The 24,474-nt window shown below is 34.9% G+C and overlaps 1 protein-coding gene and 1 non-coding gene across 3 annotated transcripts in view; both read right to left on the bottom strand.

The window, feature by feature from the left end:
• Positions 1–24,474, bottom strand: part of DACH2 (dachshund family transcription factor 2) — a 909,992-nt gene that overhangs the window by 186,545 nt on the left and 698,973 nt on the right. The window lies entirely within an intron of this gene.
• Positions 7,863–7,943, bottom strand: LOC123851667 (small nucleolar RNA SNORD55/SNORD39). Its single transcript, XR_006792669.1, has one exon. It is a non-coding gene; the product is annotated as a small nucleolar RNA SNORD55/SNORD39 (small nucleolar RNA).

Genomic DNA, 24,474 nt, shown 5'->3' with positions numbered 1-24,474 from the left:
TGATGAATATAGCTAAGATATCCACTAAATTTTTAAGTGATCAAGGAGAAAGACTTATTTGCTCTCCAAATAGCCATTCAATGAACCATAGGCAGGATAGTTAAAAAAAAAAAAAAATGTGTCTGATAGTTGGACTCCAAATTATTCCTTTGAATACATTTTTCAAAGAAAGAAATAAAATATTGTGTAAAAATGCCTAATGTTAATCATTTAGCTACATTTTTTTACTATATATACATATATAGTAATATATATATATCAGGCAAATTTTTTTGAGACAATATACCATTTTATTCCTTATAAAATATATTTCATATTGTTGCTATAAAAACATTACATTTCACATTTTTTAAACAATTTTCTTAACAGTAAAAATAATACTTGGAAGACAGCTGGGGGAAAAGGCGCCAATAAGACAAATTCACAGATGGGATTTATCTCCCTCTTCTCTTTTTTTTGGCCCCTGGTAAGGTCAGAACCTGGGAGGACCAGAAAGTAGCAGGACAGATTTCTTCTAACAAATGAAAGTTTTCCACATCCAAATTAATAATGCCCTCCAAGGAGTCAAGCTATAGGCTTACTACCACAACGTGGATATCAAGCAAGACACTCTCTGAATTTACAAAATTGCTTTCACAACCAGCTTAAAAGCCAGATAATTCAATCCAAGCTATTTTCCTCGCTAGTCAGTCCATGAGCTTTGCCCCTGTGATCTCACTTGACCAAGATTATATATTCTGCAATAAGAGCTAGATGATCCTTAGCTGTCTTTAATAAGTTTTATCAGGAGCAGTGCAATAGTTAAAAAAAGTTTTAGAACCTTTTAGTTATGTTTCAATACTCATTTTCAAAATTCAGCAATATATGGATGTACAAAATTGATCTTAAAAATAATAGTGTTTAGGGCGCCTGGGTGGCTCAGTCGTTAAGCGTCTGCCTTCAGCTCAGGTCATGATCCCAGGGTCCTGGGATCGAGTCCCACATCGGGCTCCCGCTCGGCAGGAAGCCTGCTTCTCCCTCTCCCACTCCCCCTGCTTGTGTTCTTGCTCTCGCTGTCTCTCTGTCTGTCAAATAAATAAATAAAATCTTAAAAAAAAATAATAGTGTTTAATGTTTGGAATTTTTAATTAAAATTGAATTTTTACATTATTTAATTATTTGAATTGGTCTCTTCATGATATGTATGGTATGCTCAGAAAAGAGGAATAGAATTTAAACAAATGAGTCCATTTTGCCTGTTCAGTTGCATAATTCAATTTATATTTACAATGGGATTCTCTGCTTATTGTTCTCAGCCTACTAAATCCCAACACATAACCACTATTAAGCTCAGACTCATTCCTATAAGGATGAAAGGTTAAATCTGCACTGACACGCCACACAGCTCAGTTTTTTTACGGCTGGCAGTGCAGACTTTAAAGGTAGCAAAAGATGTCTGGTACTTTTGGCCAATTTATAAACTTTTGTTTCCAAGTTGACAATCTGGCATAATGAATACATATAGAAAAAAATATCACCTATGCCTCACACTGAAAGCAAAGTATTTATGTTATATTTTAATAGTAATTTTTCAAAGTTTTACAAAATTATAGTAGCTCCAGAGTTATTGACATTGTAATACTATAGACATCTTAAATGTTTGGATTTGTCTATAATATTTTTTTGCATTAAGCTGTCAACAGTAATAATATGTTTTTTCCCAGCTTGTAGAACAGAAAACAGTACAAATCCAAACTCTAAAAGTGGGATGAACTGTTGATACATCAGTGTGGGAACAATTTATGCTATGCTTTCACACAAATTTCCTAAACTGGCCCAACATAATGGTGCACAATACAAAGTAGACTCGGAATATGGGGTTCAAATTAAGGAGCCTCAAGAGTATGTTTGGGAAGAAAAAGCTAGATATTATTATTTTCCAAGCTCAATTGATTAATTCAATTCATAAATGTTTACTTCATGCAGTCTAGATACATTTTACAAAGTAAATATGCAAAATTTAACCTATTGAAGAAACTGAGATGAGAAGGAATATTTCTGGGATGTACTTTGGTTAGGACAGTGTAGGAGATAGATTATGATATAAGATACAGTTACCCAGGAGTAGCCTAAGAAGAAAAAGATAAAAGGACATACAGATCTGGAACCTTGGAATGCCATGGAAGCAGGCACCTTCATAGTTTTGTCCACTTTTCACCTTCTTTGTCACTGACCAAAGGGATCAAATTTGTGGTCATTCCATTGAATTCAGCATCTAATGTGTATATGACAGAGATACCCACCCCCTAAGCAGAGCTGTGTCATAGAAAAGGTCAAAGATAAATCCACTAGCTCTTGTTAAAATATCTTTGGCTTGATCATAAGATATACTAAAGTGGCCTATTTTATTATTTTATATTTCATTTAAAGGTTGTTATTCATTTTTTGTTTATTTCACCCATTGCATCTTTGTAATAACATCTATAGATCATATGCTTCTGAAGATTAAATTCATAAAAATATACTTGTTATGTAATTATTTTGGCAAATAACAAATTTGTTGATCAAATGAAAAGAATTTTTTTAGATTTCTATTACTGATTTTTTGTAAATAATGCAAAAATGGCTTTTATTCAGTCTTATTTTTCCCAAATAAAGAAGTTGAATGTTTTAAAACACTGTTTTCTCATTGACATGTTCTTTTTTTTTTTTTTTTTGATGTTCTGTTTTCCAATTTTAAAGCATATTTTCAGTTTGGAGATAGACACAATAAATATTGCACAGTCTGTTATTTGACAGGAAAGAAAAATAAATGATATTATATCTTTGAATACAGAATGTGTGCCCCTTGCTTCAAATGAAAATAGGACATTTATTATCATAAAATATCATGGCATGAAAGGATTTCCTGGCTACAGTGCTCAGTGGGAATATACTATCTAAAAATGTATTAATCTTTTGAGATGTGAACACCTGCACCTTTGTATTTTTTCTTTAAAATATGCGTTAGACTTTTACTATGTACCACCTTGATTATCTTTAAAAAAATATTAACAGCTTGCATCCACATACCAATGCCCAGTTACAAATTCCAAATGTTTTGTCACATTTCTTGTGAACAGTGCCATCTGCCAGAGGTGGCATTTCATGGCTATTTACTCTGACTCCCTCCAAGAATTCATCTGCCACTATCTAATGCTGCCTGAATAAAGGGGATTAAGACTCTGATACAACAGAGACTATTGATAATTTGGTATAATTGGGAAGAAATGAAGATAAATGAGGTTGAGGATGGAGAGGCAATTAGTTGAGCTGTCTGTACAGCTGTGTTCTCAGCCTATCTCCCCTGGCCTTTTCTTCAGCGAAGTATGTGCAAATTAACCATAATGACAAATACACACTTCCCAAAGCTCTTGTACTTTCTAAAACTTGAGAATTCACTTTTCACTTCTGAAAACTGAGTTAGTTGTTTGGTAAAGTTGTTTTAACGTGGTCTTTTAATGTCCACATCACACAGGGCTACTGCACATGCTATACTTTAGGAATAATCCACCCTACACCCTATTTCCTTGTTTTCAGTTGATGTCAGGCTACTGTTTACAACCTTGGTACACTGAGGATTTAAAGCCTATTTTTCCTTAATTCTGGTCCAGTGTTTAGGACAGAATGGCAATGTTTTCTTTTTTACATGATTAGAAGCCAAGAACCAAAGAAAAGAAGCTTCTCTTTTAATTTTAGGAATACAGTCTGCAAATAGCATTCGTTTTGAGAGTTTTCAATGAAAAGGTAGGGTCTGCTTTACAAACGAGCTCTAATGGATCTTTAGAGACTGGCAAAACCAATATTTTCATGGATGAAATTTACATATTCATATTAAGGTCATTATTATTATGCTTCCTAAATGAAAATGACAACTCAGTAAAAAATTAACCACAAAAAATGTTTAGGCACTGATTAACTTAATTCTAAGATCCCTTTTCCTAAACACAGAAATGGCTATACCAGGTATTTAGTTAAGATGCTATCATAGGAAATAAATATTTTGATGTCTGGTATTTTGATTGATAGTTTTTCCTCTATTTTGTCATTGAAATTATTCTTATTATTTCTTGTGTTTAATAAAAAATCATATCACTGTGTGCCTCTCTATTGTTAGTCCTTGTAAGAAAACAATAAATCTGTACTAATAGATTTTAAAAAAGATTTAGAATATGTAACTGTACTAATAGAGTGTAGGGTGATGGATTTCTCCCCACATTACAAAAAAGGATGTATCAAGAAAATAAACACTTCCTCAATTTTGATTTGTTTCACTCACATAAGAAACTAGCCTAAAATTATTTATGTCAAAACAGTATACAAATTATAAATGCTTATCAACTCAGGCAAACGTGTCTAGTAGGATAACTCTTTATGGTTATATCCTTATTTCTTGAATATCACCAAATTAACCTTTTGATGGTTTCTATCTGAGCTGCCCAAAATGGTAGCCATTAGCCAAGTGTTGCTATTTAAGTTATTTAAATAAATAAAATTAATAATTAAATTCCTCAATCACACTAGCCACATTTCAAGTGTTATATTAGTCACATGTGAATAGTGGTTATCATATTGGACAGCATGGAAAATAATTTTCATCATTACAGAAAGTTCTGTTGGTCACTGTGGTCTATATTTCAGACTTACTATCTCCCCATTAACACAAGTTAGTGAGATTGAACTGTGGGCAAAACTATGAATTTAAGAATAAATAAATCAAATACTGAATCTTCAATTTACAAAAGAGTTCAAGAGGCTCCTGAGTGGCTCAGTTGGTTTAGCATCTGACTCTTGGTTTTGGCTCAGGTCATGATCTCAGGGTCATGGGATTGGGCCCTGTGTTGCGCTCCACACTTGGCAGAGTCTGCTTGTTCTTCTCCCTCTGCTCCTCCCCCCCTCAAATAAATAAATAAAATCTTAAAAAAAAGAGTTCAGAATTCCTTTAATTTCCCCAGTAGGAGAGTAAGATGCTCCAGTTTAAATAGCCTCAGTTGATAAACAATTAGAAACACATTATGGTGTGTTTACAAAGCACCAATGTCTTTTTAAGACTTTAGAAAATTTTAGCAAAGGTTGTTCTTTTTTTCCTTATGCTGTGCCTTTTATTCCCATGATTTATTTATTCCATTACTAGAAGCCTCTATCTCTCTTTCTCCTTCACACATTTTGCCCATCCCTCCCACAACCATTAGTTTGTTATTTTTATAGGTCTGATTCTGCTTTTTGTTTATTCATTTGTTGTTGTTGTTGTTGTTGTTGTTTTAGATTCTACATATGAGTGAAATCATATGGTATTTGTTTTTCTCAGTCTGACTTATTTCACTTAGCATAATAGGTTATGCTTAGGTTCAAATCATCATTTGAACCTCTAGGTTCATCCATGTTGCCACAAATGGCAAGATCTCATTCTTTTTATGGTTGTATTATATTCCATTGTAATATTCCTTAGCTAAATCACTGCCATTTTATCCACAATTCCCCTCAAATGAATCCATTAACCAACATATGGAGTGTGACAATGACAAGCCATCAGAAAGAAGTTTTAGGTTATAAATTCTGTAAGGTGATGACTGCGATATCAAAAGAATAATGTGCTATAATTTCTAAGGACTGTTTTAGAAATTAATAATCTGCTTAGCTGGTCTGAAAATATTAAATGTATTAGCACATGAGTTCATCATACTATTTAATGTATGCAGTAATATAATTCTAAAGAAAATCAGAGCAGATTAATATTTTCATCAGAATTTTTTTTTAATTGAGATGTGTCTTTTAAAAGAATTTACTGCACATTTTAAGTTTTTAATGGGCCTGGGTTTATAATAGAATTCAGGGACTAAGATACAATATATACAATGTTGATTTATAGGCAGTTTTTCTATAAATATGTTATTACATAATTTTTATATAAGTTGTTTCTAAAAATAAATATTTCTTTTCAAATAAGCAGTGTAAAAAGACAAGTTAAACACAAAATTTGGGGGAGTATTTACCTTTGGTGGGGAGGCAGAAGTATAGGAAAATGGATGGGCACAAAAATAGATGCAAGTTTTTGATAATGTTTTAGTTCTTGAGTTGCATGGTGGGTTCACTGACATTTATATTATTATACTTTATAATTTACATATATATTACGTATTTTGTATAGTTGAAATATTTTTTAAAATATAATAAGGGGAAAAATGGACACAATAACCTTTGGATACTCCATTTGGTTCTAAGAAGCAAATTATTTAACAGTAGGTTGTGTTACATGAGTGTGTAGGGCGAGACTTCTTTTAAGGCAATACTGATGGGATAGGAGTAAATGATGTGTCCAGATTCCCAGAGTGTACAAAACTAGTTTGGAACTGTTATTTCTTTATGAGATAGAAATCTTGTATTTTCAAATAAGACAAACCAAAATCCAGAAAAGTAGCTGATTTGTAATTTGTGCAATGTCATTTCTAAGCCAGAAAAGATAAACACTGGATACCCAAAATATTTCTATCCACAATGATGTTATTTATCCTTAATAAGCTCAAATCAAGACTGAGCAGTCTTGATTTATATTGACCATCATTGTAGTCTTGAGTTATACTGAACATAATTCTAGTCTGCTCTTTTGACCATTCGGCTATAAAAGATGAAAACAACCATACAGGGGCACCTGGGTGGCTCACTTAGTTAAATACTGGGCTTTGGCTCGAGTCATGATCTTATGGATTGTAGGACTGAGGCCCACAACTGGCTCCATGCTCAGGGGGGAGTCTGCTTGAAAATACTCTCCATCTGCCCCTCTCCCCACTCACACACACTCTCTCTCACTCAAATAAATAAATAAATCTTAAAAAAAAAACCAAACATACATATACACCAGTAAAAATCAGTTCAAGATGGAATAAGATCAATGGTGAAGCCTTTACAACCTTCTTTTCTGGTAGAACACTTGGACATTTACAGTGAATTGTGACTTTCCAAGTTGTCAAATGAGAGACTGTGGCTAGGTAGGGACAAGTGATTTCTTTTTTGAGAGTCTGTAAAGTTGACTTTCAAACAACAGTAATAAATGATGCCCTCTAAATGCACATGTAAAGATGAACTTATGATGAATTTTGGCTGTCACTGAGAGTGCAAAGGAAAGAGCAGAAGGTTGCAAGAAGTCTTTACAGTTCTGGGGAATTATGTAAGGAACAAAATTATCCAAAGATTCTTCCTCTATAACACTTTTGGTGTCAATGTTAAATAAGCTAAAACTAGTTAAATTGATATTACTAAGTTAATGCTTTTTTTTCTCGTATAATGCATGGATTTTAACAGACATGCTAATGTGGAATATAGCTGATCTTAATTGAATTAGAAGCTATCACATATATACAATTAGGATCACTGAGGATTGTAGTGCTAGAAAATAATTATATTTATCTCTAGCTTTATCCAGTCCATTTTATACTCATATAGCATATATGAGATAGTTTTTTGTCACTGTACTAAATAAAATTTAATTATGTCACTAAAAATTAAACATTCAATGCAAGTGAATATCTACTAAGCATTTGGATTGTGAGGCTGTTACTATTGACATCTTTAATATATATATTTTTTGAAAACACCTTATTCCTATTTATTTCTGTTACCAGTAATTCTGTCTGCACCAAATGGCTAGCTAGATAGCACTGACTCCACAGAAAAGAGAACTTAGCCACAATAAGAGGTGAATGAAAATGTGCTGGTTAGTTTGGTCATCATAACATTGTCCATACCCTACTCCTTCATTTCATAGATAAGAAGAAAAACAAATTCTAATTTGTACTTATAGTAGCAGTATATTTCAGCTGAAACTTCTTAAATTATCTTTTCTCCCCTACATGCTCAGCTCTCCAAGGTTGGCTTCCCCCATTGCACACTCAGGAGTTTACAGCATTACCGAGGTGTCATCAACTAAATGATCACTTTAATTATTTTTTGTTTTTTGTCTTTTTTTGTTTTTTTCTTTTTTCTTTAAATTCAATTAGCCAACATATAGTACATCATTAGTTTCAGATGCAGTGTTCAATAATTCATCAGTTGCGTATAACAACCTGTGCTCATCACATCATGTTAAATGACCATTTTTTAGATGGACAAAACTGATATTCACACAGACAAGAATGAAGATCATACTGTCACTTAGTGGCTGAACTGCTAAAACCTGTTTCTATTCTTCAGTCAAAAAGATAGGTATAGAGTTGTGTCCACACTAGGGCACAGGGTCAGGATAGGGATCAAACTCCAGTTGGAAACTAGGGTAGATTTTACAGGGGATATGAAGGAGGCACCTCTCCTCTGAGAGAAAAACAATCTCCATTCTTAAAATAAGTAAATAATCACCCTTCACATTTGATTTTCACAGCATGAAATCATGAGAGATAGATATAAAACTGCTTTGAAACAAAAAGTTCCATATAATCTGTATAAATATATTATTGCAATTATACAGAAAATCTTGCTAACCCCTTTTCCTCCCACACATATTTTGCCGAATTAACTTAAAAATTAAGAAAAAATGGGGCGCCTGGGTGGCTCAGTTGGTTAAGCGACTGCTTTCGGCTCAGGTCATGATCCTGGAGTCCTGGGATCGAGTCCCACATCGGGCTCCCTGCTCAGCGGGGAGTCTGCTTCTCCCTCTGACCCTCCTCCCTCTCCTGCTCTCTGTCTCTCATTCTCTCTCTCTCAAATAAATAAATAAAATCTTAAAAAAAAAAAAAGAAAAAGAAAAAGATGGTCGCATCTCCCCATTAACACAAGTTAGTGAGATTGAACTGTGGGCAAAACTATGAATTTAAGAATAAATAAATGACCTTGTGGTCATTACATCCAGTCACAATTATACTTCCTTGGTATTAGAGTTTTAAGGTTGCTTTCTTTCTGACTTACATTGCATTCTTATCTTTAGGAATTTCCTAATTCAGTATAGTTTGTATAACTAATTCAACTAAGCATAATGAGATTCCCTGAGTATTTCCACAATTAGGTGGAAAAATGTAGATATGTTTAGGCTTATTCTTGTATATTTTTTAATTGCTTATTTTACTGACCATTCTAATCTGGCATTTCTGGATTTTATTTTATTTGAGCCTCTTTTTTATTTGCTATCATGACTTTTTACAGATTTCCAATGACTCCATTCCAACCATTACTTGACTTTTGCCTTTGGAATATCTAGGCCCCCATCGATTTAGTTTATGTTTTTCCAATTACTTTTAGATTTATATCTACTAACCAACACCCACCACTGCCCTCTTTCATTTATCCTGACACATGTTATCAAAACGATTAGCAACATATCAAAATATACTCAAAAGGGAGAGTTAAGATGGCAGAGTAGGAGGAGGACCCTATCCTTTGCCTCATCTGTTGAACACAGCTAGGTAAATATTCAGTCACTCTGAACATCCAATAAATTGATCTGAGGACTGACAGAATGAACTGCACAACTAGAGGGAGAGAAGAGACCACATCTTGGAAGATAGTAGGTGTGGAGACATGATTTGGGGGAGAAAAGGATCTCAGGTGCTGCAGAGGGGAGGAAGCCCTGGTCACAGAAAGAGACAAGAGATAAAAACAGACAGAGAAAGGGAGAGAGAGAGCAGTACACAGGGGATCGCACAGGGAAAACACTTCCCCAAAACCATTGACTGGGAAAACTAGAGGGGCTGATTATCATGAGTTTTACAAGCAATGGACCACAAAGACTGCAGTTTAGAAGTCTGTACCATGGCTGGTGGTGAGCCTGATGGGCACTGCAATGATGCTCCTGTGGAGGACAGCAGAGTCCCAGGAGCAGATGGTGCCATTAGAGACACCCCCTGAGAGGATAGTTCCCCCTTCTTGGAGTGCATCTGGGAAAGGTGGTATTGACTCTCAGAGGACAAAAGAGCTGGTGGGCGCCTTTGTGCTACCACACCCTTTAAGCTTAGGGGTAGAGACACCTGCCTAGGGCAGCTAACCTGGACTCAGGCCTTTTGCTGTGCTTTACTCTAAACTCAACTCCTGCATATTGGCGCAACTGCCCTTCTGGGACAAACTGGCACCAGCCCCTGTGTGGCAAGTCCCTCCCCTAGAAGGCTAGCATGGATCCTCACTGCACCAGGTCCTTAAAGCTTGGTGTTTTAGAACTCAGCCTGTGTTTATGAGATACAGCAGAGGTGCACAGTGATGCCAGGTATGCAGATGGTCCGGACATAAAAAGGGTTAAGGCAGGGATCTGAGGGACACCTGGGACACATGAGGAAAGATGATTTGATCTTCTGTGAGGGCTTTCTGGACAGTGGACAGAAGCAGAAGGCAAGGGAGAGGGCTGGTGCCATTTTTCTCCCCCACCCATCAGCATGGACTGACTTCAGTGAGCAGAACAGAGCCAACAGTGGAGGTCTGAGCCATTTACACCAAGCTATGCCCCACCTGTGCACTGCAGGTGCTTCTTTACTAGGGCAAGTGTGCCTGAGAACCAGAGCATCAGGCCCCTCCCCCAGAAGAACAGCACAAACACCCTGTGCATATAAAGTAAACTGACCATAGAGCACTGCAAAGCTTCAGTTCTAATGGAAATAGAATCAGGCCTCTTTTAACAAGCGGACCAGAACACACCTATTTAAAACTTACCACACTCTAGACAAGGTCCAAACACTCTCCATGGCAAGTAAGGAGGAACCATATAGAGAACTGACCTGAGAGAAAGGGAAGTCAAAACACAGCAGCAGAGTGCACACAGCATACATCAGAGACACTTCTTGAAGCACTGGGCCCTGGACCGTATATGACCTCTTCTTAATAAAGCCATTACTCTCAGGAGCACAAAACATGACAGGCTTTCCTAACACACAAAAGAAGACAGAAACCTAGACAAAATGCCAAGATGGAGGAATCATACTAAAAGAAGGACCAGGAAAAGTTCACGGCCAGGGATCTAATCAAAACAGATATAAGTAATATTCCTGACCCAGAATTTAAAGCAGCAATCTTAAGGTTACTAGCTGGACTTGAGAAAAGCATAGAAGACACCAGGGAGCCCCATACTATATAAATAAAAGACCTAAAAATTAGTCAGGATGAAATAAAAAGTGCTATAACTGAAATGTGAAACTGACTGGATGTAATGACCACAAGGATGGAAGAAGCAGAGAAATGAATAACTGATATAGAAGATAAAATTATAGAAAATAATGAAAATGAAAAAAAGAGGGAAAGCAAAGTATTGGATCACGAATGTAGACTTAGGGAACTCAGGGATTCTAGGAAGCTTAAAAACATTTAGACCACAGGAATCCCAGAAGTAGAAGAGAGGGAAAAAGAAGTAGAAGGCTTAGTTGAGCAAATTATAGCAAAAGATTTTCTTAATCTGGGGAAGGAAACAGACATCCAAATCCAGGAGACAGAGAGAACTCCCATCAAAACTCCCATCAGAATTCCCATCAAAATCTAGAAAAGCAGGACAACACCAAGAATATCGTAGTAAAATTTGCAAAATACAGAGATAAGGAAAAACCCCTAAAAGCAGCAAAAGAAAAGAAATCCCTAAATTATAAGGGAATGCAATTAAGTTACCAGGAGATCTATCCACAGAAACTTGGCAGGCAAGAAGAAAGTGGCATGATATATTCAACACGCTGAATGGGAAAATACGCAGACAAGAATATTATATCCAAAAAGGTTGCCATTCATAATAGAAGAAGAGATAAATGTTGGGGTTAATGTAGAGCATGAAATCAACCATAATACCTGGGTTGCTAAAATGCAGCATGGAGGCCGCTGAGGGCGAGGGAAGGTTTTGGGAAAAGGCGTAGGCCTTTGGAATGCCGAGGCCAAGGCTTGCATGACCACTTTATCTTTGGAATGCTGCGGGGAGTTGTCTTTCCCGAAGCTTTCTTAGCTCAAATAGCCACCCTATGATCTAAGAGATGTATGCATTGTCCCTTAGGCTATGTTTAGCAGAATTCATAGGATATGCAGATTAGCATATCATATCTTTCCTGTAAACAGATCCTCCCAGTTCCAGCAAGACCCATTGTCATACATCACATGTTTGAGAAACAGTGATAAGGATTTGTGATTATCCTGAAGGACCAATAAAAGCGGGAACAAAAAAAAGCAAAGGGTCTGAGCATTGACCCTCTTGCCTTCTCCTCTCTTTCACAGCAAAGTTTGGAGTAATCTTTCATCCATCAGTACAGGGATTGCTGTCCATTCCTGACAGATAAAGAGTTTCCTAGACAAACAAAATCTAAAGGAGTTTGTGACTACTAAACTAGCCCTGCAAGAAATATTAAAGGTAGCTCTTTGAGTGGTAAGGAAAGACCAAAAGCAACAAAGACAGAGAAAATCTCCAGAAACACCAACTTTACAGGTAATACAGTGGCAATAAATTCATATCTATCAGTAATCACTCTGAGAGTAAATGGACTAAATGCTCCAATCAAAAGACATAAGGTATTGAACATAATAATTTAAAAAAGTGTAAAAAATACTAGCAACCATATTTTTCCCTTATTAATTTTCGACTGACATATGAGTCAGTTAATTGCAATAATGGAAGCAACTTTAGCTATTTTAAGCAAGAAAAAAAAAAGACATAGGGTATCAGAATGGAAAAAAAAAACAAACAAGAATAATCTATATGCTACAAGAGATTCATATTAGACCCAAAGATATCTACAGAATGAAAGCGAGGGAATGGAGAACAATTTATCATGCAAATGGACCTCAAAAGAAACATAAAGTACCAATACTTATATCAGACAAACTAGATTTTAAACTAAAGACTAACAGGAGATGGAGAAGGGCACTATATCAAAACAAAGGGGTCTATCCAACAAGATCTAACAATTGTAAGTGTTTATGTCCCCAACTTGGAGCACCCAAATATATAAAACAATTAATAACAAACATAAAGAAACTCATTGATAATACAATAATAATAGGGGACTTTAACACCCCACTTACTTCAATGGACAGATCATCTAAAGAGAAAATCAACAAGGAAACAAAGACTTGGAATCACATGCTTGACCAGATAGACTTAACAGCTATATTAAGAATCCTATCCTAAAGCAGCAGAATACACATTCTTTTAGAGTGCACATGGGACATTATCCAGAATAAATCACATACTGGGTCACAAATCAGGTCTCAACATATACAAAAGGATTAAGATCATACCATGCATATTTCTAAACACAATGCTATGAATATGAAGTCAGCCACAAGAAAAAAAATTGGAAATAACACAAATACATGGAAGGTAGGGAACATCCTACTAAAGAATGAATGGGTTGACTAGGAATTAAATAATAAATTAAAAAAAAAACATAGAAACAAATTAAAATGAAAATATGATGGTACAAAGCCTTTGGGATACAGCAAAAGTGGCCCTAAGAGGAAGGATAAATGCAATACAGGCCTACCTCAAGAAGCAAGAAAAGTCTCAAAAATACAGCCTTACACTTAAAGGAGTTAGAAAAAGAACAACAAATGAAGCCTAAAGCCAGAAGAAGGAGGGAAATAATAAAGATTAGAGCAGAAATAAATGATATAGAAAAAAAAAAAAAAACAGTAGAACAGATCAATGAAACTAGGAGCTGGCACTTTGAAAGAATTAATAAAATTGATTAACCCATAGCCAGACTTGTCAAAAAGAAGAGAGAAAGGACACAAATAAAATCACAAATGAGAGAGGAGACACCACAACCAACACCACAGAAATACAAACAACTATAAGAAAATATTATGAAAAAGTATATGCCATCAAATTGGGCAATCTGGAAGAAATGGACAAATTCTTATAAATATACAAGCTACCAAAGCTGAAACAGGAACAAATAGAAAAATTGAACAGACCCATAACCAGCAAAGAAATTGAATCAGTAATCACAAATCTCCCAACAAAATCCAGGAACAGATGGCTTCCCAGGGGAATTCTACCAAACATTTAAAGAAGAGTTTATACATATTATTCTCAAACAATTCCAAAAATAGAAATGGAAGGAAAATTTCCAAACTCATTCTACATGGCCAGCATTACTGTGATTCCAAAACCAGGAAAGACCCCACTAAAAAGGAGAAGTAGAGGCCAATATCCTGGATGAACATGAATGCAAATTTCTCAACAAAATACTAGCAAATCGAATCCAACAGTACATTAAAAGAATCATTCACCATGATCAAGTGGGATTAATCTTGGGCTGCAAGGGTGGTTCAATATTTGCAAATCAATCAATATGATATACCACATTAATAAAAGATAGGATAAAAACCATATGATCTTCTCAATAGATGCAGAAGAAGCATTTGAAAACATACAACATCCATTCTTGATGAAAGCCCCCAAACAAGTAGGGATAGAGGGAACATATGCAACACCATAAAGGCCCTATACAAAAGACCCACAGCTAATATCCTTAATGGGGAAATACTGAGAGCTTCTCCTCTATGGTCAGGAACAAGACAGTCATGTCCACTCTCACCAGTGTTATTTAATAAAGTACTGGAAGTCCTAGCCTCAGCAATCAGACAACAAAAAGAAGTAAAAGGCATCCAAATCAGCAAGGAAGAAGTCAAAGTTTCTTTCTTTCTGCTTTCTTTTAATTTTCTTTCTTTCTTCTTTCTTTCTTTCTTTCTTTCTTTCTTTCTTTCTTTCTTTCTTTCTTTCTTTCTTTGTCTTTCTTCTTTCTTCTTTAGTCTTTCTTCTTCTTCCTTCCTTTCTTTCTTTATAATTTCCTTCTTCCTTTCTTTCTTTCTTTTCCTTCCTTCCTTATTTATTTATTTTAGAGAGAGAGAGCACAAGCAGGAGAGGATGAGGGAGAGGAAGAGAGAAACCCAAGTAGTGCTTGGGTTCCCTACTGAGTGCAGAGCCTGATGCAAGGTTCAATCTCACTATCCTGAGATCATGGCCTAAGCTGAAACCAAGAGTTGGTCACTTAACTGACTGAGCCACCCATGAGCCCCTCAAACTTAATTATTTTCAGACAACATGGTACTGTACCAAGAAATTGCTATAACTGATACATGAATTCAGCAAAGTCACAGGATACAAAATCAGTGTACAAAAATCTATTGCACTTCTATACACCTATAATGAAGCAGCAGAAAGAGAGTTCAAGGAATCCATCCCATGTACAATTGCACCAAAATACATAAGATACTTGGGAATAAACCTAACCAAAGAGGTAAAAGATCTGTACTCTAAAAACTATAGAACACTTATGAAAGAAATTGGAAATGACACAAAGAAATGGAAAAACATCCCATGCTCATGGAGTGGAAGAATATTGTTATAATGTCTATAATACCCAAAGCAATGTACACATTTAATGTAATCCCTATCAGAATACTACCAGCATTTTTCACAGAGCTATAACAAATAATCCTAAAATTTGTATGGAACCACAAAAGACCCCAAACAGCCAAAGCCATCTTGAAAAAGAGAAACAAAGCTGGAGGCAGCACAAGTTATATTACAAAGTTGTAGTCATCAACACTATAGTACTGGCACAAAAAAGACACACAGATCAATGGAAAGAATAGAAAATCCAGAAATTGACCAAGAGCTATATGGTAAACTAATCTTTGACAAACCAAGAAAGAATATCCGATGGAAAAAAGACAGTCTCTTTAACAAATGGTGTTTGGAAAACTGGGCAGCCACATGCAGAAGAATGAAACTGAACCACTTTCTTACACAAAACACAAAAATAAATTCAATATGGATGAAAGCTAAACATGAGAAGGAATCTATCAAAATCCTTGAGGCAGCAACCTGTTTGACATGGACTGTGGCGATGTCTTACTAGACACATTGCAGATGGTAAGGGAAACAAAAGCAAAAATGAACTATTGGGAGTTCATCAAAATAAATAGCTTTTGCACAGAAAAGGAAACAATAAAGAAAACTAAAAGTAACCTAAGGCATTAGAGAAAGTAATTGCAAATGACATATTTTATAAAGGGTTAGTATCCAAAATATATGAAGTACTTATAAAATTCAACACCCATACAGCAAATAATCCAATAAAAAAATGGGCAGAAGCCATGAATACATATTTTCAAAGAAGACATCCAGATGGCCAACTGACACATGAAAAGTTTATGAACATCACTCATTATCAATGAAACAGAAGTCAAAACTACAATGATATATTACCTCACACCTGTTAGAATAGCTAAAATCAACAACACAAGAAACAACAGGTGCTGGTGAGGATGTGGAGAAAAGGGAACCCTCTTGTATTGTTGGTGGGAATGCAAACTGGTGCAGCCACTCTGGAAAACGGTATGGAGATTCCTCAAAAAGTTAAAAATAGAATTACCCTATGACCCAGCAATTGTACTAGTAGGTATTTACCCAAAAGATACAAAAATACTGATTTGAAGGGGCACATGCCCCCTGATGTTAATATGTTAATAGCATTATCAACAATAGCCAGATTATGAAAAGAGCCCAAGTGCCCATTCATTGATAAATGAATGGATAAAGAAGAAGTGGTATACACATACAATGGAATACTGCTCAGCCATCAAAAAGAATGAAATCTTGCCATTTGTAGTGACATGGATGAGCTAGAGTGTATTATGCTAAGCGAAATAAGTCAGTCAGAGAAAGACAAATATCATATGATTTCACTCATATGTGGAATTTAAGAAACAAACAGATGAACGTAAGGGGAAGGGAAAAAAAGAGAGGGAGGCAAACCATAAAAGAGACTCTTGAGTGTAAAAAACAAACTGAGGGTTGCTGGTGGGGGGGTGGGCGGGAGGGGGGTGGGCTACATGTGTGATCAGTATTAAGGAGGGTAGTTGTGATGAGCACTGGGTATTTTATGTAAGTAAAGAATCACTAAATTCTACTCCTTAAACTGATATCACACTATCTGTTAACTATGAATTTAAATATAAACATGAAAAATAAAAAGTTTAGATCTTATAATCTAGTACTTTCAGTTTTTTAAAATTTCTCCAAATCCTCTATGATCACTTTTTTATATTACCTGCTATGCCTAATACCTGAATTTCCCTGTACTAATGCTCCCATCCTAAGACAAAGCCTGTCTTTCAAATTGGAAGTTATCCAAAATAATCCATTGTTAAGAAACTACTGTAATAGACTGATTGACTTCTCTTGCAGTAGTAAATCACAACAACTTCTAAATCAAAACTTATTACAGAATTGTTCATTTTAGCTATTTTATCTTTAAGCATACTTTCCTGTAGGCTGTTTAGAAGACAAAACAATGTTAGTTCTAAAATTTCCATTTATGTATTTATTTTGAACATTGCAGGGGAATGTGGTTCTTTGTTTCTAATTGGCAAAATAATTTTTGTCAATAATGAAGACAGAGGAATTACAGTATGTCCTACAGTATATTAATCCATAGGACTTTCGATATTATATATATAATGAAATGGCATACTACATAATCAGCATCCAGTAAATATTTATTTGGCTACCAACTATGTTCCAGAAACATCTACCAAAGTTGATACAATTGATCTATCCTTTACATATTTATCATACCAACTTTATGTATGAAACTGCTCTAGGCTAATGAATATAAACAGGAAAACTGAACAATTATCACATTGCTGCATAAGTATAAGGAGCTTTCTAGTATTTCATAATGAAGCAGCTAGAATCCCTAGAGTTAATTTGTACATTTGAACTCAAACGGGTTATTTCATTAGCCCTTATAGCTAACATATTATGCATGCCAATAACAAAGCATTGTTTTTAAGAAGTAAAAAAAGAAAACTGGGCGCCTGGGTGGCTCAGTCGTTAAGCGTCTGCCTTCGGCTCAGGTCACGATCCCAGGGTCCTGGGATCGAGCCCCACATCGGGCTCCCTGCTCCGCAGGGAGCCTGCTTCTCCCTCTCTCACTCCCCCTGCTTGTGTTCCTGCTCTCGCTATGTCTCTCTCTGTCAAATAAATAAATAAAAATTAAAATCTTTAAAAAAAAAAAGAAAATCTAATGATAAACTCCAATATATACATGTTGGTGTTTGCAATATATTGCAAGAAGGGAAGTAAACTGCACATCCCTTGTTTTTAATCTTAAGAAACAAGGATTTTATGATTTTTGCTTTTTCACTGATATGGTCTTTGATTTCTTTTGCATGAAAAGAGTAGGGAACCCAGTGATGGTCTAAAATTTCATGAAAAAATGCTAGTTATCATAGCAAATAAAGATTATGTTCACCATCATCAAATTGAAATCTACTCCATTGTTTTGCAATGTGAGCAGAGTCATGAACTCACTGTTTGGGGAAATTTCCTTTCTAATTACATTGTATTCTTACCCATTATGAAGTCACCAAAATCTATCAACCTGTATATTGATGAAACCATATGTGTTATCGCTTTAATTTCTTCACCATGAGTTATTTTGCCATGGAAGAATGTTGGCTTTGGAGTTGAAAGTAATGTATTTGACTATATACTATCTATTTGAACTTAGCCAAATTGCTGAGCCTCTTTGGGCTTTGGTTTCTTCAACTACCAACAAGATAATAATACCTGTTCTACTTACTTTACGGAATTTTTATGATAATCAAAGGAAATAAGTAAGTGTGAAACTGCTTTGTGAGCTAAATTGCTAAACAAATTTGAACTTCCAAGGAAGTGCTTCACAATATTTTTTTCTCTTTTGCCAAGTCTTGGATCTACTAAGAAGAGTCTAACACATGAATTAGAAAGCAAAGGAATGTAGTAACAACTAAATTGATCATCATATACTATTAAGTATGTACTAATCAAAATCTCCAAGAAAGTGTCCAAGCATTCTTATTACCATAAATATCAATAATACATATGTTTTGAAGGGAAGATGAAACCTATCTATAATACGTTTCTTTCTGAGGCTTTTTGTGGCTCCTGGAGTCCATTAGCATTAAATGGAAAAAGATCTAAGACCTACAAACATTACTAAATCTTTAGTGACCAGAATTATTTGTGACAGTAACATTTACTGACAATGAAGAACATGATGTACAGAATAGCTGTTGCACTCAAGTCTGTCCAGTCTTTACATTCTTTGTTTGAAGATAAAATTTTTCTTTAAAAGAAGGTATTAATGTGTGTGAAGGTAGTATTGTGTGATCATACTAATGTAAAACACATGCTTCAGTAATATGGTCTCTGGCACTTAATTAAACTTCTCTATTTAGTCTTTGCAATAACATTCAAAGATTATTATCAGGAACAAAGCAACAAATCTAAAACCCTTGTTTCCTAAAATTAAACACAAGGTGCATGCCTTTTCCTACTCCCACTACAGTCAGTATATTAAAAGTAACACTAAAATACTTGGATTGGAATTTTTTATTAGAACTTATTTTCTTCCTTTTTAAAATCAATTTCTTTGTTCTTGCACACATCTCCTGTCAATAAAATGAAAAATGATATAGATTTAGGAAGATAGCGGTCTCAGTGTAGCATCTCTCATATTATTATTCCAGTATCATCTGTTACAAAGTAAGACCAATTCCCACATCTAATTACAAACAGGATTTCAGAGTCATTAAACAAAATACATTTCCATTAGTGCTGCTGTAAGATGATAGAGAAAAAATGAAGATTAGTTTATGTTCCACCTCTGTTTTTCAAGCTTTGAAGATTTAGACCTCTGTACTCTAAATTTGTGGAAGATCAACAAGGTGATAGACATGTAAAAATGCTTCATTCTAAACAGTTTAACTGTGCTACTTGCATTTTGTCATTAGATTTTGTTCCACTGCATTTAGTTCCTATAGTAAAAATAACAAGAAACTGAAAGGTTCCTTCCCTATTACTTGGCAGGTGCCTGGAGGTATGTCCTTGTACTCTACAAAGACATGTTCTACATTCTTCAAAGTAAATTTGGTACAACAAAGCTTACATATGAAAATGGATTACTTGCAAGTAGGTAATTCTGGTTCAATGAGACAAAGATTTTTTTTCTGCTATTAAAATGCAGTGCCAGTTTTTAGAATGCAAGAAAGGTGATAGACTAGATAAATCAAGTAAAGTAGATCATACAATATGCCTAAATGGCTGAAATACAAACTAAGAGGTATATATTTCCTTTCAATGAATGTATGCCATGCCCATTAACATCAATGCTTCCAGGGAGGACTATACCCTGAAGTATTGCTGAATGACTGAAGTACACAATCGATAGCATTTTATTTAGTTACAGCTTTTTTTTATGGAAAGTCTGTTTAGATAGTCCAATGAGACCTTTAATGTTTTCTTATTCATAGTATGTTAAGCCATATAGTTCATGGAGATCAGAGCTTTTCTAAACTGAAGGAAGATAAATATAATTGATCTGGTTCTATAAGTAAAGGAGAGGGAAGGTTTCTCATTTCAGTTTTAACTCTTTCAAGAACAATGATAAGCCCAATTCTTCTTCCATCATATATTAATGATTTTACCCTTTTATTGTGGGGATAGGAGGTTTTGGACAAGGGCTTTTTTTTTTTTTTTTTTTTTTTGCCATGTGTTGTTGAGATGCATTACATAGCAATTCAGCATTATCTAATGTGTATTAAGATGTATTCTAGTTATACTAGAATTCTAGAAAAGAAACAGAGAGCTGACAATCAAACCATATCTGGATTATTAGTTTTCTAAGATTTATTTATAGGCAGTCTCTGAACTAAATGGCCACCCTTACATATGTATAGAACACTCCTCTTGCTCCCTTCTGAAATTAGAGTGCCAGAATAACCAGTTATCCTATACCCAAAGGTAGAATTACCATAGCTGTTATTGACCTTAAATGTCATCTATTTCCACTTCTTATTTTTATATATCAAAAAAAAAAAAAAAACCACACAAAAAAAAACCCCACAAAAAACTGAGGGTCAGCTATAAGAAGAGAATTGTTTCTTGGCAGACATGGTTCTAGAACCCAGATCTCCCAACATCCAATAATCATTTGGCTTCCTCTGCAAACTTGCAACTTAGTTTCAAATGCATCCTCTTATTTTTCCTCATTTCCAAACCATCTTGACAGTTCTTGTTTCTTGCTTGAAGGCAGGGATTCAGCCTGATCAAATGTAATCTACAATTTATGTAGATTGTAAATGTATCTACAATCCACACAAATACTTTATAAAGTGAAGTATGTACCAAATGCATTTTTATAAATAACGGTAACAGGTATTGATAAATTCAAAATGGAAAATAATCAGAAATAGTCAGAAAGATTTTGCCTAGGAGAGACATGTCTCTCTTCTTTTTCTCTTTCCTCTCTCTTTCTCTGTCTCACACACTTCCAGAAACATTATTGCAGTATATGAAATGTTATTAATATATCCAGCAGTTAATTCCAAAAGTAGACACAGCTCAGAAATGTAGTAAAAAGAGGATGGTGAAGAGAAAAAGGAAAGGATAGACTTGGAAACATCACTAAGAAACACAAGAGCTAGGTACAAGTGGTGATTAGACCTCAGACCATTCCACAGGTAGACTGAAAATATCAGCTGAGCTCCCTGAGTGTTTCACTTACTGTGATTTAGTCAGTAGAACTTCCAGATAATTGTGATCATTATGAGTTTTCTGAAAATAAAAAAAGTGTAAATCGATACTCCTACCAAAGGGGTCCTTTATGGAACACAAAACCCACAAGAGCTTACAAAAAGAAAGTTTAACCATCAATATGCTGAAGTATGCACATGTCTCCCCATAGAAAGGCTAAAGACCCAGAGATCAGGGGATAACGTGTGTTCTATAAATTACTCCTAGGGGCACCTGGGTGGCTCAGTCAGTTAAACACCCAACTCTTGGTTTCAGCTCAGGTCATAGTCTCAGGGTCATGAGATCAAGCCCCATGTTGGGCTCCACATTCAGTGCAGAATCTGCTTGAGACTCTCTCTCTCTCCCTCTCTCTTTGCCCCCCCAAATAAATAAATAAATGAAATCTTTAAAAAGTTACTCCTATGCATTATTTCCAATAGTAATATCAAAAAGTTTATAATTTTATACCAAAGTAAGGTGCAATTTTAAACTAGACCACCATCATTAGGAATTCAACTTTTACAACTTGTCTTGAGATATTTCCAAAATATAGTGACACCAAAAACCTTATTTTCCAATTTTATGCCATTATTCCTGGTTAGCTAGTTATGTGTTTTTTTTCCTTCGTTGACTATAAATTAGCAGCTAACATGAAATAGAAACTATTTTATTAAAATAGAAGATTTTATTAAGCTAATATGGAATAGAAGATTTTTATTAAATGTTCTGATGTAGAGACAATTAAACTTATAAATGCACAGTGACTTACAGTGAAAAGTCATGGTATAACCATAGCATAGAAAACACTAGAATCACTAGACTGAAAGCATAAAAGTCATGTTTCTATTACCACTAACTTTCTCCTATTATGAAAGTGCGTAACTTTAAGGAAGGCACTGGATTTGTTTGTGCTTTTCTTTTCTATGATAACAGGAAGAGTATTGGCTTTTTACTTGCCTCACAGGAGTAACATAAGGTCATGATGAGGTCAATAATTATATTTTGGCAATATGTATTTAAAAATAATGAAAATGTTGATGTGTATATATCATATTTATATTAGTAGAGAATAAAACTTTCCATGTTTATAAATGATGTGCTAGTGTGGTTAAAGCACTAAAACAAAGTGTTTTCTCCTGTTTGTTGAAAAGAAAATAATTAAGAAAATACTTTGTTCATGCGATAAATGTGTGAAAATAATACATACCTTAACAACCCCAAAACACTCCTGGGAAATCTGCACAGCACTTACAAAAATGAAAAACAGTCTTTCTTTGGTCTTATCATCTTTAACACTAAAATAACAGCCTATACATTTTGCTTTTTTAGAATAAAAGACCTACCTCTTTTGCCTTTTGAAGACCTTGAAAATTTAACAGAGAAAAACTAAAAAATGCTGACTGCATAATAGCTGACTATTCATGGTGAGTGTAGAACATGAAAGGTTACAATATGGATCTGTGCCTATGCATTTCTTTTCAACTTGAGCAGCATCCTCCTGCTTCTGCTAACTTGGCAATCATACAGCTGACAGATTTCTGAGTTTTCTAAATAATGCATGGGCTTTTCTTCTAACATGTCAGTGCAAAAGTATCAGTTCTGCCCCACTGTCATTCATGATGCTGATTTGACTTGACAGCATTCCATTAAACCAATGAGTTTTTTTTCCCCTTCTTCATGGTTCCCTAAATATCCTTCTGAGTGATGTATTTGTGGTTTTTTAAACAGATTATGAAGGAATTACATTTATAAGAAAAACTCCATGGCAAATACAGTCAGAAAAAAAAAGTTACAAAACAATAAAACTTTATAACAGGATATTTTTCCCGATTCTCTTGATTCCTCAAGTGTCACCCCTCTTACATCCCCTTCGAAGATAAAAGGTCTACACTCAAAACTTTTGAACTTCTAAGAAAATACCACTGAAATATGTAGTACTACTTGGTATCTGTCTTGGGAAAGCAAAAACACATTCATTAAATCATGCATGTTAACTGCAGAGCCTACACAAGGAAAACAAATGCTTTGTTCCTTACTTAGTCCTTTATGAAAGCAGGACTTTATGAAAGTTCTTTATGAAACCAGGACAATGCACTGATGTTCCTCCATTGATTATGTCCCAGCAGTATAAAATAGTCTAAAGTCAGAAAGTCTAAAGAGAAGAGCAATTTGTGCTCTATTTTTACAATAAGGTATATATTTTTCAGAGAAACTGCTGCCCCATAAAATGTAAACCTTGAGCATCTGGAGAAAAGAACTTTTGTCTCATGGTTAAAAATGATTTAGATGTAAATACATCCTAGGGGGTTCTAAAGGTTTCTTTGCAAATTTCTGCAAGCCATTTAAGATACATATTTGGATCTTATAATGATCACCTAGAGGAGGAACTTGTAACTATTCATGACCCAACTAGAGAGGCTTGACAATCTGACTCAAATCAAAAAAGAAACCTGGTCTGGGAATGCATCAGGTAAAGGAGACATGGACTCAATTTGCACATGGAGAATAATCCTTGTGAAATGACTTTCATTTTGTTGGCAAGAAAGAGAAGTCAAGCATCTTCAATAAAATTTAAAAATACCTTTCCTTAGAAAATGTTCTGGGTTCAAAAAAGAGGTAAAATGTGAAACAGGCAGTTAAGTATTTGGGCCCCCAAATCTCCTCTTTTCTCCTAGTTATACACAGTCTCTGTCCATTAGGCTTTCCCCAGGGAACTCCCTCCTTTCATCAGCACCAACTCTCACACTTTCATTCACACTAATATGTAAACAACTGATAAATGTGAAAATTATAATACCCAGGAAAATTTAAAATGAACTTTGTACTTTGCATTAGACAAGTACTAAGAGATTTGGAAATGCCAGAAACATTGTGATTACCCAGAGACCATGAAATCATCTTACAGATAAAAGCAGCTCTGGTGAAGTCTTATATTACCTGATTAATTA

This window comes from Mirounga angustirostris, unplaced genomic scaffold (genome assembly GCF_029215605.1).
Source record: "Mirounga angustirostris isolate CCGP_5_RB_7025 unplaced genomic scaffold, mMirAng1.0.hap1 SCAF_11, whole genome shotgun sequence".
Classification (NCBI taxonomy): Eukaryota; Metazoa; Chordata; class Mammalia; order Carnivora; family Phocidae; genus Mirounga; species Mirounga angustirostris.
Note: the sequence above shows the minus strand (reverse complement) of the source record. Positions and strands in the feature narration are given on the sequence as shown.